We start from the raw sequence: 13,641 nt of genomic DNA on the forward strand, positions 1-13,641 counted from the left end.
TTATCAGTTTCATGTAATCCCCACACACACGCACACACTCAAACTCAAACTCAAAAATCCCAATTGGATTCGTTCCTCTTTTAAAACGCATTTTAAGTGTAATAGAGTTGCCCGCCAGGCACAAACCCACACGCACTGACACACACACAGGGACACACACGCATATATATTTTGCTATGCAAATGAGAACAACACAAAACCTATGGCAATCATTGGAAAACACGCACACACACACACACACGAAAACACACTCCAAAAATGTACAACAATAAAAAGCGATTTAACACACAAACCGTTTGAACCCGAGCCTGCAATGCGACAGGAGAGGCTGAGCCGACTGCAGCCAAAGGCCGCACAGGATATGGACATGGGCACACGGCAACATGGTAGCTAGACGGGACGAGGCACTGGACGAGCCAAATTTGTGCGCTGGCTAGGCTGCAGCTGATAGATTGTAATCCTGCTGCTGCTCTTTGACTGCTTTCAATTGGCTCACACACACACACACACACACACACTCGCACGCACGTTGGCCGGCATCCTGTTGCCTTGCCTGGGGAAAGAATGAGCCAGATAGTAAATGTTAGAATGGGAGAGAGAGAAAGAGAGATGGCACAGCGATTGGCTGTGTGCGTGTTAATTTAGTTTTGTTGTCAACGGGCAGGCTGCCAAAACAATTGAAACAATAACGAGACAAGTGAGAGCTGAACAGCAGGGCAGGACTGTCCAGAACAGGCCAGGCCAGGCCAGGATGAGATTACAGGCATCTAACGGCATTAATTTGCTATCAGAAGCAGCAACAACATGGACATTTAACATGCTTGTAAAACCACAAAATGTGTTTTGGTGTTTAGCGTTTGATTAATTGCCCGCCCAACCCCGCACCATTCTCTTCCTGCTTCATGCCATAAAAATGATTATGGCTGCCTTGGTTTTTGGGCAGGTCTGGCAACGCCGCCGCCTTTGACTTATGCCAAGGACTTGTACGGCCCCGTAGGGCGTCGGCTATTTCGTTAACAATAAATAACGCTTGAGACAGCGCCAAGAGCTTTTGTTTTGCCCAGGCGAACTCTCAAGTGTCTAGTGAGGGCAGACTGGGTGCGAGACGTTGAACGTTTTTGCCTTTGATCTGGCACATGAAACGTGCGAAAACGGTTAGCCGAGTGCGAGGCAAAGTCAGCCAACAACCTGACAGATTGATGGCCCTGGCGTCTACTTACGTCCTGCTGCCAACCTTCCTGTTTGCCTTTCATAATGAATGCGGCTTGGTGCCAAAGCAAAGGCAGCGCAAAATATCACGTCTAAGGCAGCAGCCAGCCAGGCAGGCAGACGAACAAAACAGGACACACATCAGTAATATACACACATACACATGTCTAGCAGGGAATTGCAACGTATCCACTTTATTATGTTTCCAACCCCCACAAGTCGAAGTCTTCTAACCCCCGCTTTCCCAATCAAGTTATTGATCAAATATCGCATGTCACTCTATAACGTAGATACAGTCTGTGGCTTGGGACACTTGGTGGGGTTTGGGGCCATAGGAGCGCTTGCTCCGCCGTAAAAGCCAACTAAAAATGCCATTTAAATTGCCATTATGTACTGTTTACTGTCCTGTGGTCCATATCCTTGTCGCTCTCAACTGACATTTCAGCTGTCAGTGTGTTTGGCTTTGCTTTATTTGGCCGTCGCTTTTGATTTTCATCTCCATCTCCATCATCATCAGCAGCAACGTCGTCGTCATCGTCATTATCCACATCAGTCTTATCAAAGCTAAAGTTACACAACTCCCAACCACCTACTCGTATCGCTATGGTATTAAAAGCAGAAGTCCAAAAATAAATTGGCGTAAATAACACACAAAACAAAGTCCGGCACAAATTTTTCAACAGTAAATGAGAAATTTGGTACCAGGAGGGTTGGCAAAGGTTGATGATGAATCAACTGAAAAATAAAACCAAATACAGCCCCCAACGGGCACAGTGGTAAAAAGCGAAAAGAAAATGATGTCTAAAGATTAAGATTAAAAGAAGCTGAACAAAATGGAAATGAATAGGAAACTAATTAACAGGTTGGGGGAATAAAAGTTAATAAAACAAAATAATAATCACCCCACAGTGGAGCATTAAAAGTTGTTTAAGCGCATGCCTGCCCCTAACGGTTACAATAAATACAAATTCTCTACACCTGAAGTGTGCTTATAATTCTCAAACGGTTTTTGCTTGTCAACTTGCTGGCATTTTTATTGCACTTCGACCCACTGTGTATTAGAGCGGCCCACGTGCCGTCTAAAAATGCATTTAAAAGTTTTATTGTTTTATTTTGTCTGGCCAAGCGTGCGTCGGCCATATTTGTTTGGCTTCCGTTTCCGCTGCTGCTGCTGCTGACGTGGCGGCTTCAGCGTCGCCCGGAAGAAGCACTCCTCTCCCCGCCCAGCCCCTTGCGACCACTCAGCAGTGGAACGATAGCATTAACGTCATTATCCCCCACAGGCAGCCACTACACAGCTCGGACGCGGCTCCATGCGCATCTGGTGGCGAGGTGCGAAGGACCAACACGTTGCCGCAATGACCCTCATTAACTTAATGGTCAGCCAAGTTTGTGCTGTACGCCATTTTGTTGTTAGCCCCTACCAGCAGCATTTGACTGCGTTCGGCTGCCTTTGTCAATTGCTTGAAATTACATTAAGGAGCAGTCATTTTGCACATTAAAATTATTTTAATGGGCTTTTTGCCTTTGTGACACGGCCAATTAGAAAATCAATATGCAGCACTTTGTCAAAAATTAATTCAATTTTCCCATGAAAAACTTATGTAATTAATAGGTCCTGCGGCGGCAGCAGCAACAGCTGTCAATTATTTGTTTGAGATTTCGATGACATGTAAAGTGCCATTAAAATTGCGAAAATGAAATCATATGACAAACTTATTAAAGTAGCATTTTAACGACATGCATATATATATTATTAAAAGTTTTTTTTTTTTGTAGCTCTTCAAGAAGCCAGAGACGCAAGGTGCGGCAGCTATATTTGTTGGTATGTGGTATCTATATTAAATGAACATAAAATTTATTTATTGCTTTAGATATTGCCCAAAAGCGATTATAGTATAGTGTCAATGAATTAAATATTAGCTATAATGCACATAACTCACATATCAAATACATAAATATACCATTATTATGTTGTTGGCGCTATGATTGTGTTAAAATCTAAACGAACTCTCGCATGTGAACAGACATTCAAATGAAGCCAACGACAGCTGTGCTGTCATTTGTTGGCCATTAACTGGCCTATAAATGTGTCATAAATGTCTCGTTTGCGAGCCTAGCGCCAAAAATCACTGTTATCCCTGATGGTGATTGTCATTATGTTAAGATGGTTTCACAGTGCGTATGCGTAATATTTGCTAATACTAAGCCAAAACTAGCCGCACGCACAGCTGGCGTTTTATTTATGGGCTGCCAACTGCAACAACAAGAACAACTACAAAATATTCTATGTGCTTTTTATGTGTCTCGAAATGGCCAAAGGAAAAAAGAAAAGCTAGCAAAACATTTCTAATATGTGAGTTTTATTTTATTACATTTTATTACACACAAGTTGGCTGCCAAATGCGTACACACACACACGCACACAGAGACACTCACCCACACACACACACACACACACACATAAGGGTAGATAGAGTTGTGAGTTTAGAGCTCGCTTCGTGGGCATGTCCTGGCCACATCCTCAGCACGTACTACGTATCTCCGTTTCCGCAGATAAACGCGCGCATCTGTGTGAATAGGCCTTGACTGTCAGACGGGCTCTCTAGCAGCAGCTGTATGTGTGTGTGTGTTTGTGTGTGTGCGTTTCCTTTTAACAAAATGTTTTGATTCCCATTGAAAGACAGGACTAGTCCGTTGGCCAGCTCAACTAATCTGTTATCCTTGCTGCTGAGTTGCTGCTGCTCTGCATCCTTTTTCTCTCTCTTTCTCTTCACCCATCTCTCTGGAGGCTTCTGTGCTTCTTTTTTGTTTTTTGCTTTTTCAATTCATCTTATTTATTGAAGCATGAATGGCGTATCTACAGCTGTAAACAGATACAGATACATTCCTATTTATCTACACACACACACACACACACACAGACACACCCATTCACCAGCCACAGATACTTGAACAAGAGCTGAGAACCAAGCAACCGATATGAGAAAAATGCCGTCGTTTTTTGTTTTTTTGTTTGTTATTTTTATTTTGAAAGCCGAAGCACAACAACATCTTGCATAGAAAAAGTTAGCTGAGGCGGCAAAAAAGTTTAGATCTGCTCTCCACTGTTCTGTAGCTAATTATGGTTTCTGTTTAATTGCAATCGTTTGTCAAAATATCTTTTATCTTTTCTATCTGGAGTTAAGTATACTTGAAGTTGAAATATAAACAGACTTCATATTAACTTGAAAGATTGCATTTAAGAAATGAGAGTGAAATATTTTGAAAAGCTTGGTCAACTTATAAAAACTTCTAAGCAAGAGTATACTTAAATAAAAGAGCCCTCTCAGGCTGTAAGCTTTTCAGAATTTTTCCAATTTAATATGGACACCTTGCGTTTTAGCTGTTGCAATGCTTTCGCCTAGCAATTGCCAACTTGACGAGAAAGTCAATAATCCCTTGAGCGTTTGCCAATTGTTGCCATGTAGAGTCCCTAAGGCCTGTTGGCTTTTGTGAAAACCATTTGTAGCATACTTCAGGCTTTCCCTGCCATCGATGGCTGCATCATGGCGCACATGCGTTTGCATAATTGGCATTCATTCTATGCACAGCTCAGGCAACACTTTTCAGCAATATACTGCCTCACTCTTTACTTCACCACTTGCCGCATGGCTTGTGTCTGGTGTTGCAGCTGCATTTGTGCCAGCATCAATTTCAACTGCTAATTGTAAAATCAAAAGAATTTGGGTCTATTTTTGCCTTATAGAAATTTTGCTCTCAATTTTTACAGCATACTTTTCAGCATATATTTCTTTGGTCCAGTCTAACTAATTAGCCATTTGTTGTTAGCTGCAAATTGAGTTGCAATTCAATTTGCCAAATCATCACAAAATGCTGCAGAAAAAAAAAGAAAATAAAACTTGTGAAAAGGCCAAGAGCAGCAGCAAAGAAAAAACAAAAGCAAAGCAAATGCTGGCCAACAATCAAGTTGCCTCGTTGACTGCCCCGGCGAGTGGCGACAACAATAACAACAACAACAACAATAACAACAAAATGAAGTGCAATGGACATTGGTTATGTATGAGCAGGATATAGACAGAGAAGGGGTTGCGGACTGAGGCTCAACTTGGCGTGTTAGTGCTGCTTGGTGTCCAAAGAAATCACCAGCTAGAAATGACAACAGCTCCTCGCAACTTTGCCTTGTTATTGTTGTGTAGTCTCATTGTTGTCCTGTTGTCCTGCTATTGTCGCCGCTGTTGCTGCCCTCGTTGTTGTTGTTGTTGTTGTTGTTCGTATCCTGCCACTGGCAATAAAACCGCCTGCTTTTTTTTTTTTATATGCAGTGCTGCTTTAGATTTTTGCAACTCTCTTGCCGTTCATTTCTCGGTCAGTGACATTTAACGGAATACGCGGCTTTTGTTGCAGGCTGCAAGTTGATTTCTTTTACATACATTTTGCAACTATGGCCCCGCGGCGTTGGCCTGTGACAAAAATCTGTTTTTCGTTGACTGTCTAACATGGTAAAATGTTCAGCAAACAACAACAACAACAACTATAACAAAAGTTTTGCCTCTGAGTTGACTCGCCCAGCGATTAGTTGTTGTTGTCGTTTTTCTGCGCTGCCATTAAAAAATACTAAAAATATGAGAGTACAATGGGCATAAAGCGTGTAACAAGTTCTCAAAATTGTATTCATATAGATCTCTTCTCGCTATCAAATAATAGATTAAATCACTTTTGGGGAATATTTTATATATTTTGTTTATTCTGTTTATATTTTGTATTTAAAATTCCATTAATAATATCTTACAAATGCCCATTTCATAACCTTTTCTGAACACCTGCAAATCTCTTTAAGGCCAATTTAAAATCACTTTAAAAATCAAACTTTACTTGAAACATGTGCGATTTGATATTTGCTGCATTTGTATATATGCCAAATAGTTTTCTATTTTTATTTCGCAAATATTTTCACACTGTGCGAATGCTGGCACCTTGAATACTATAAAAAAAGCATAAAAATTGCAAAGCATATTTACACATGGCCTTTGGCATTGTTTTCACTGACGGCATGCAACATGCAAACGTTGCAAACGTTGCAAACGTCGTTGTTCTCGCCGTCGCTTTTGGCATCTAAAATAGTTGGTGGCCTTCTGCAGTGGTTACGTATTCTTCCTGCGCTACAATTTTGCACTATTTTTTTTATATTTTTTTTTTCGTTTTGGCCATGTCGAACACAACAATATGCTGCGATGGGGCAAGCGGGACGGTGGTTGGTGCAGGCTGGCAGTTGTGCAGTCTAACCATGTTAGCGGTGGAGACAAGTCCAAACCACAGTAAAGTGCCACCAGTGCCACCCACCCAGTCAGCCCACCGCAGGCCTTTTGTCGTTCGCCATCTTTTGTAGCAGCTGTCAGTGGTCGTTGCTGTTGCCGCAGCCGCTGCCTTTGTTGCACTTATGAAACTTTTGCAGTCTGTTTGACAGCCAACCAATTCCCAATTCCCAAAGCCTAAAACCAATGCTCCGCCCCACACAAATGTCAACTGCCTTGACTCATTTTGCAATTTATTTATAGCGAATTTTATTGGTAGTTCAATGCCTGTCATTTGGTTATGGCCAGTTGCTGCCCTTCTTCTGCAACTATATTTGTGTTTGGGCTCTGCCAAGTGGCAAAGTTAAATTGACAGTACGAAATTTTTCGGGGCAGCAGCTAGCGCGTGGCAAACTTTATGAAAATCCAATTGATTTTGAAGCGAAACTTTCATTGACCCAAATTGGGGCAAACAACTCGAAACGATTTCCATTGTTGCGACTGACTGCCAAAATACAATTTCATAAATTTCATTACTCCTGCAGTCCTTCTTCGCTATCAGTCCCAGTGCCGTGGCAACCCTTAATGCACAAAACTTTTCCAGTGCCTGGCAAACTTTTAGCACTTGACAAAAAAAAAAAAAATAAAAAAATTTATCAATATATGTCAACGGGGTCGAAAAAAAGAACTTTTGCTATAAACTACAATTTTTTTCTTTTGTTTTTTTTTTTTTAATTTTTCTGTATAGTATTTTTTGTTTGTTGTTGAACTCAAGTTGGGAGCTGTTTAATTTGCTGTATGGAGTTGCCGGGCTCAGGTCAGTTGTCGAAATCTCAGCTTAGAGCTGGCCCAGAGTTCCGTTAGCAATTGGTAAACATTTTCCGGTCAATTTGCCGCAAGTTGGTTCGCCAACTGGCATCGATTAACTTTTCCTGGTCGAGCAAAAGTTTCAGCGTTTTGTAAATAACGCAAAGCAAACAAAAATTTCAATTCGGCTTTTTGTGGGCGCGCCAGTGGCCGGCTTCAAAACTGTTGGCCAGACTCGCAGTCTGGCAGGCTGCTCGCCTCTTTATTATCAGTCAGACAGCGCTGGAAATTTTCTAAACTTCAAACTCTGAAACTCCCAAACACAAACTTTGCCAGCATTTGCCACATTTCTTCAGAGACTTTAAATAATATATGTGTGGTATATATATAAATTGGTAAGGGTTCGTCTACTCTTTAAAGACTCGACGCTCGTAAAGTCTGTTAGCTGCAGCAATTTTGTTAACCTGGACGAGTGTTTTCTCAGCTCGTTCAGTAGTCCATAAAAATATCATGAAAATAAGTGAACAAAACAAGCAGAAATGCTTGACTGACATTGTCGCACAGTAGAATGCTCTGTAAAATAATGTAGCGTTAATAAAATGCATTACCTTGCCATAATTAGACAGATTTCCATTTTGTTCGTGATTTGACATTTGAGTATGTTCTGTTGCGCAACTTCCGCATTTTTGCAAAGTAGTTTTCAACTTCACAGGCGAAACATGTGCATTTTCTGTAACGTGAAAGAAATTCACGTGGCAGGTAATATCAGATGTTGCCATTACGTATTCAAAATGCGCAAAGTAGCTAAAAGTGTATAGTTAAATATAAAAATTATTAACTGACATTACGCATACGCAAGGTTGTCAGTCATAAAATTTTTCACCAGCTCATATAAAAAAAGCTGTTACTTTTAATTTGTTGCCTTAACGAGAAATTGTTTAAATAACTTGGAGGCGTGTGTAACGCATCTGCTTGAAGTTAATATCTGATGTCGTTGCTAATTTGATGTGACTGCTTTCTGGGAATTTTGAATTTAATTCTAAAGAATTTTCTTTGCACATCGTCTGGGTCGTCCATGTCTGCCGTCTTTCTCACACTCTCGCCCTGTGCCTGCTTATCTTGCGGCAGCAGAGCAAGTCACGGTTTTTATTCAATTTGAACGTAACTTGTACCGGGTCTGGCGATTTATTTATGTCATAAAATTATTAGCAGACAGCCCGAGCAGCTCGAACAACGCGTGGAATGTCCAAACAACTATCATAACTTTTCAGTTTGTCAAAGTTTGCAGCAATTTTTCACGCTTTTGATGCCGGCGACAAAAAATGCGCTTCAATATTTTGCGCCGAGCTCAAAATTGCAGTTGAAAATTGTTTGGCCTTGGCGGCGAAGACAGCGGGTGACAGCGGGGGAGCAACGGATAGCCGGGCGCACTGGGCGTGCTGGGCGTCTATAGCCCAGTGTGGCCAGGTCTGGGGTGTTATTTTGAAATATGAAAAAACTAATGCAGCTGCTGTCAGAAATTATTTGTGCTCCCTTATTGTTGCTGTTAGTTTTATTCGCTTGTTTAATTAAGGCACGATTTCTGACATTAGATAAATTAAATAATTATTGTTTATATTTTGCGCAATTGCATGCGGCATGCAAATTTGAACGCGCCGGACAAAGTTTCGTTTGTTTGTTGTTTGCATATTGAAATTGTTGTACCAGTTGCTGTGGCAATGAATAATTTCAACCGAGTGGGCGCACTCTCAATTTGTATTTTAATTAAGCCATAGTTTTGGCCCTAATGTTCAAATACGGAATGCACTAAATCAACATAAACAAACTTGTTGGCAAATTCATAAAATGCCTGAGGTTAGTTGAGAACTGAAAAAAATTGTTGCATATTGTTGGAAACAAAATTGTTGTAAAGTTGTGACTGGAAATGCTTGCAGCTTTCTCTGCGATTCTCAAATGATCATTTTGCAATTTTTGCTGTGACCACCTGAGCTGAAACTTCTCCCTCTGGCTTTTTAAGTTACAAAAAAAAAAATTCACTTAACTGTCGCTTGGCTTGGCTTAAAACGTGCACAGTTGGCATCTGGCTGGCTGCCTGGCTGGCTGGATGAAGTCGTTTCCAGTGGCAACAATCGGGACCACAAAATTGTTTGGTGTTTTGCTTTCATCAACAACATGAGACGCAGTCAAGACCTAAAAATTGTTCACAGTGCTCTGTCAAATATGCAGAGTGCTCGTATAGAGAACAACATCATAATGCCAGTGCTCTGGGCACATTAACATAATCGGACGCAGGCAGCTGATGCGATGCCACTGCCAGCAGTACCAGTAGCAGCAGCAGCAACAGCAGCAGCAACAGCCGCAGCAGCAGCAACGGCAGCGACAGCTACAACATCATTTTCATTTGCACTTTACAACCCGCTGGCCCCGCGTGCACCCTGCTGCTGGTTGTGGCTGTTGCCGCAGTGTCAACAACGCGGCTGCTTCGCTATTGTTTGGCGTTGGCGGAATAAATAACGCGGCGTGTCCAGTGCAGGCAAAACGAATAGCGTGGGGCGTGGCAGGAGAAGGTTAGTTGGGGGTGCGCTGGACGGGTAGCGACAGCTGAAACCCGCAAAGTTTTAGCTTAGCCTGCAGTGCAGCGGGCCAGTTCCGTGCAGTTCCCCTCGTTATGCACGCGCATAAATCAAAACAATAAAGTTCAAGCGAAAACAATGACGTTTCAGATGATCATCAGCAGCAACATAATGATGTCGTTGCTGACGTTGATGCCTGGACAAATGTGGATGCCACTGGAGCTGCAGCTAGTGCTCCGGTATCCTATTGTTGGGTCTGTCCACTCTATTGATGGGTTGCGACAAATTATGTCATTGAACTGCTGCAGCTATATTGCTGCCCCAATTGTTGCTGCTGTCGCTGCGCAAAATGAAAAATTACGAGATGCGGCACGGAGTGAGAGAAGATGTGGCATTTAGTGAATGATGATGTTCGCATGCTCATGAATAATATTTATTTGATGTATTTGTTTACTTGATTTGCTGTGTGCATGCAATTGATTTGAAAAACTCAAAATGAGGACAGCACAAAGAGGCGATTATTCACAACAACAACAAAAATACTAGAATATTCAGTTCAGTTCAGTTTGTTTAGTTAGCAAAATTTGAAGGAATTTAGGTTACGATATAACTATATAAATTATATATGCTGTATGTTTGTACGAGACTTAATTGTTTTTAAAAGCGAACAATAATTAATTATAGCCAGTGCAGCGCTCAAATAATAAACAAAAATGTACATTTATTAAATGCTATATAAAGATTTAATTAAAATAAATCCATCATATTTATCACATGCAATTAAAGAGCTCAGTGTTTAAGCCTATATGCTAATGTATTAAGCATACGCCGCATTGTACGGCATGCAAAAACTTTGAACCGTGTACACAGTAAACATAAATTTAATGATTATTAATGGCCATTAAACAAGGCCACAAGCCAACTAAAATGAGACAATGGCTAATGGATAAAATATTTTTATGATAGCTGCGACTCGACGACTCTGTCATGCCTTTTGGCTAGTGTATTTAATGGACGCGTCTCATGGACAGGCTCGACATAAACTGGGCCATTATTTATTGCTTTTACATGAGTAAAAGGCCAAAGGGCGTTGAATATACCCAGTGCGTGCGCTGGGCTAGTATGGGCAGTAGGGAGGCAGACAGGAGCGACTGACTGACACACACACAAAGCAAAGGCATTAAATGCGCCGAAAAAGGAGCTGTAACAGAACAGAACGATGACTATCGCTGGCAGCGCTTGGTAAACACTTTGCGGATGGCCCAGGCGCTGGCTTTGTGTATTAATAAAAAGGGGAGGTGAGGTAGAATGGATAATTCTTGGCCAGAATACGGTCATGCGCTGATTATGCCGTGAACAGAAAGACAGACCACTTAACCAGCCTAGAGCCAGGGCCCAGGGTTCTGATCTGATGGGTGGTTATTTTACCCGAACTTGCACAATCGCACACCTCGTATCATTAAAGTCGCGTCGTTGTTGGCGTTGATGTTGATGTTGATGTTCATTATGATAATAAGGTTGTTGCTGTCCGGCATTGTTGGGTTAACGTTGCGTGCTGAAATGTCACCAATTGCGTGTATCTCAGCTCTTGCCTTAATGTGCGTGTCACACATATAGTTGTACATATATATATATATATAGGTGTGTGTATATGCATACATAGCCCCGAGCACAGGTGTGTGTGTGTGTGCATGTGTGGCTATCATAATTATGCAGCTGGCTTAATTATAAAATGTTACCGTGCAGTTAACCAGGGGAATTAATTTACACACACATGCAAACAGACATACAGCAACAGCAGCAACAACAACAGTCACACGTGCAGTAAACTCTTGCCTGTTCAATCTTTCAATCACAGCTCGCCGGTCAGTTGCCTGTGCCGGGGCATTTGCCGGGGGCTGTAGGGCCTTTTATTATGGCATTCAGCTCGGGTTCATTAACTAATTTTAGCACACATACGCACGAATAACATAATAAATTGATGATATACTACGGGCAAATGCATTTGTGTATAAACGAACGCTGGGAATTGCATGAGCAGCTGAGCTCTGGGAATCCATTGCGCCCCCATCTGGGCATAAGGTGCATATGCTGTGTGTGTGGGTGGTGCTGTGCTGTGGCTAAATGATGCGAACAATGCTGTGGGCCAATTTGAAAAGCTGTAGCTTTTGGTTAGGATTTGTGATATGTAAGCATCAACTTAAATGCAAGCTGTCCAAAGGGAAACTAAATGATGGAATGTTGTGAGATTTACCAAGACATGTTGAAATTGCAAATATTTCGTTTGTTATTTGATCCCGACATTAGTTAATGCTCAGTGCATCTAGTTTACTCATCTGATTTCATTAGAGTAAAGCAATTTCAGTTTTATGTCTGCATAATTGATTTAAAACTCGCATTTCCAAGGCTGTCATCAAGCAAAAGCTCTTTAACTGACAAATACTTCAAATTGTGTGTGTAAATTAAAGTGATTATTTGTGATTGTAGAAATTTCAGGAAAGGCAAACCTAATCATTCATGCCACATTTTCAATTGATTTCTCATAAATGCTTAGTCATAAAAGGCAAACATTTACTTGCATAAATTCATAAAATCATAAAATCATTTGTGAATACATTTGGGAATATTAATTATTGCGCACGAACTCTTTTGAGAATTAACAAATTGTAGAAAATATTTATTTAACTGAGCTCACAATATCTTTAAACATCCAAGCATATTTCCACTTCATCGTTGCCTCGGCTCATCCTTTAACAGTCAACTAAGTGAAAACTTCCTACTCTGAGTACTTTCCATCGGTTTGCTTTTCTGGCAGCTGAGTTGCCCTCAAATTTTCACCCAACAACAGCAATATAAACGCTTTGTGGGTCAGATATGAAAGCAACTTTTGCGTTATACCAAACGAATGGCTTGTGCATTTGCATTGCTCGCCCATAATCCCGCAGCCACATATGCATATTGCTACACCACTGAGCACTGCTGGGGCAGCAGGAACAACAATTCAAAACCAGTTACACGCCTAGTCAATTACACAAAGAACCAACACCGAATGCCAACACCAACGCATCGTTAGCAACTGCGGCAGCAACAGCAGCGGCAACAGAATCATGACTGCCTGCCTGCGCTTACTGCTAAGCGTTCGCCTCCCCCCGAGATTACCCTTGACTGCACGATTGTCTGCAATTTGAGGCTTTACTGTCACTCACCAAGCAAACAACAACGGGCAGAACAACAATGAGCAGTGCGTGGGCTGCCCTCAGCCCAGAGCCAAAGCCCACGCCAAAGTCTTAGCCAAATCGTTGCACTGCACTTGCCCTCTTGTCGGGGAGTGGCGGTCGCAGTTGCAAGCCGCAATATGCCAAGAAATCTCCAATGGCAATGGCTTGTGGTCGAAACGCCAAGCGGATCAGCCAACAGCCAGAACCAGATACAAAGCTGCAGCTGCGACATTGACAAAGACCGTGGCAGTTGCAGCTGGAGCTGGAGCTGGAGCTGGGAGCTTTAGCTGTAGCCGAAGCAGCAGATGGAGGTAAACTGTGGCAATGTGGGCGTCCATTAAATGAAACGTTGCCCCAATTTGTGCGCCGCTGGAGACTTGACGAGTTGTCTGGCGAATGCTTCCACATGCCTCATTCAATATATATACATATATATATATATATTTATATATATGTGTAACTAGTGTATTTTCTACATAATTATAAACATTGAATACTCGCTGCGCAATGAACTGGAACAAGATAAGCGCTCATCGGCTT

The 13,641-nt window shown here is 41.7% G+C and overlaps 1 protein-coding gene across 1 annotated transcript in view; it reads left to right on the forward strand.

The window, feature by feature from the left end:
* Window positions 1–13,641, forward strand: part of sfl (N-deacetylase and N-sulfotransferase sfl) — a 60,512-nt gene that overhangs the window by 8,886 nt on the left and 37,985 nt on the right. Inside the window, exon 2 of the mRNA XM_002047299.4 lies at window positions 2,989–3,034. The gene's annotated coding sequence lies outside the window, so the exon portion shown is untranslated. The remainder of the gene's footprint in view (window positions 1–2,988; window positions 3,035–13,641) is intronic.

Source organism: Drosophila virilis, chromosome 3 (assembly GCF_030788295.1).
Source record: "Drosophila virilis strain 15010-1051.87 chromosome 3, Dvir_AGI_RSII-ME, whole genome shotgun sequence".
NCBI classification, from domain to species: domain Eukaryota; kingdom Metazoa; phylum Arthropoda; class Insecta; order Diptera; family Drosophilidae; genus Drosophila; species Drosophila virilis.